The sequence below is a fragment of the Psammomys obesus genome, unplaced genomic scaffold (assembly GCF_907164565.1).
Source record: "Psammomys obesus unplaced genomic scaffold, mPsaObe1.curated_primary_1811, whole genome shotgun sequence".
Classification (NCBI taxonomy): domain Eukaryota; kingdom Metazoa; phylum Chordata; class Mammalia; order Rodentia; family Muridae; genus Psammomys; species Psammomys obesus.
This window is the reverse complement of record NW_026592890.1, coordinates 25123816-25125923: the sequence shown is the minus strand read 5'-3', so window position 1 is coordinate 25125923 and position 2108 is coordinate 25123816. Positions and strand designations below refer to the sequence as shown.

Below are 2108 nucleotides of genomic sequence, written 5' to 3'. Positions count from 1 at the left end.
TGTGTGTGTGTGTGTGTGTGTGTGTGTGTGTGTGTGTGTGTGTGTGTTATATAGGGACTGAACTCAGGGTCTCAGACATGCAAGGCAAGCATTTTAGTGCTGAGCTGTATACCATCGTTGGTTTTGCTTTCTGTTTTGAGATGGGGCTTCAGGCTTCACTAAATTGTCTAGGCTTTGAATTCACTTTGTAGCCCAAGTATAGCTTGAACTTAAAAGTTCCTACCTTGGCCTCCTGAGTAGCCCTGTGATTATAGCCTATGTCAGCATGCCTACTGAGTTATACTAGTCTAAAAAAACCAAAAAATCCAGTATGTTTCTCTGTGCCTATTAAATCTCAACCCTAGTTGAGTAGTCGGAGGCAGGCGTAATTTACAAGGCTTTTTCCCTGAACCATGCCGTTGTTACTGTGTAAGTGTCTTCTCAGGCTGCTGCTGTCATGCGCAGGTCCTGGGTTTTCTTTTGTTCATTTGGTTTGTCCACCTCCTTGTCAGAGTAGAGCTTGAAGCTTATACCCTGTGAGGGCCGCTCTTATTTCTGTACAGGAGTTCTGCTGTGAGTCAGCTTTCTGTCTGTCTATATGACAGATACTTGAGATAATCCAGTTACTACAGGCAAAGGTTTATTGTGCCCAAGATTTCAGGCCATAGCTTCTTGGCCCTTTTGCTTAGGGCTTGTGGTGGCACAGTGTCTCATAGCCAGAGCATGTGGTAGCATAGGCTGCTAATACTCAGGCCTCTGGGGTGTAAGCTGAGGAGGAGAGAGAGCGCGGTCCAGAGGCCCAGTAGCTCCTTCAAGGGCAGAACTCCCAACAGTCCCTACTTCCTTCCAGTGGGCTGTACGCCCTAAAGATTCCACTCTTCCCCATATCAACATGAGCTGGGGACTAAATCTTTAGCATACAGGACTTTGGGGAGGCATTCAAGATCCAGATTCCAGCCACTTGTCAGCTTATGTCTTCATCAGTGCACATGAGACTCACCACTCCTGATAAGCCCATGTAGTCTGGAGTGGATCAGTGTGGGGACACACACACACATACATATTTGTATATGGAGAGAGAGAACGAACACTCTGATATGCTAGGGAAAATATAAATTGATTATGTGATTTTTGTTTGTCAAAAAGATAATCTTTTCCTAAAGAAAATATACATGGCTACTCAGCAATTAAAAACAAGGAAATCATGAAATTTGCAGGCAAATGGCTGGATCTAGAAAAGATCATTCTGAGTGTGGTATCCCAGAAACAGAAAGACAAATATGGTATATACTCACTTACAAGTGGATATCAGACATATAGTATAGGATAATCTTACTAAAATCTGTACACCTAAAGAAGCTAAGCAAGAAGGAGGACCCTGGGTAAGATGCTCAATCCTCTTTCAGAAAGGCAAGCAGGATAGACATTGAAAGAGGGTGAAAATAAGGAACAAGACAGGAGCCTACCACAGAGGGCCTCTGAAAGACTCTACCGAGCAGGGTATTAAAGCAGATGCTGAATAGCCAAACTTTGGGCAGAGTGCAGGGAATCTTATGAAAGGGGGAGATAGAAAGACCTGGAGGGGACAAGAACTCCCCAAGGAGAGCAACAGAACCAAAAATCTGGGCAGAGGGGTCTTTTCTGAGACTGTAACTCCAACCAAAGACCATTCATGGAGATAACCTAGAACCTCTGCACAGAGTATCCAAGTGGGTTCCCTAGTAATGGGAACAGAGACTGTCTCTGACATGAACTCAGTGGCTGGCTCTTTGATCACCTCCCCCTGAGGGTAGGGGGGAAAGCCTTATCAGGCCACAGAGGAAGACAGTGCAGCCAGTCCTGATGAGACCTGATAGGCTAGGGTCAGATGGAAGGAGAGGAGGACCTCCCCTATCAGTAGACTGGGAAAGGGGCATGGGAGGAGAAGGAGGAGGGATGGTAGGGTTGGAGGGGATGAGAGAGGGCTCTACAGCTGGGATACATAGTGAATAAATTGTAATAAATGTTTAAAAATTTAAAAATAAAAAAAGAAATATACATGGACAAAATATAATTTCTTTTGGGGGAGGAGAGTTGAGACTGTGTGTGTGTGTGTGTGTGTGTGTGTGTGTGTGTGTGTGTGTGTGTGT

The 2108-nt window shown here is 44.9% G+C and overlaps 1 protein-coding gene across 1 annotated transcript in view; it reads left to right on the top strand.

Annotated features, from left to right (window-relative positions):
- The window catches only part of Cdk19 (cyclin dependent kinase 19), a 144182-nt gene that overhangs the window by 89902 nt on the left and 52172 nt on the right, over positions 1–2108 (top strand). The window lies entirely within an intron of this gene.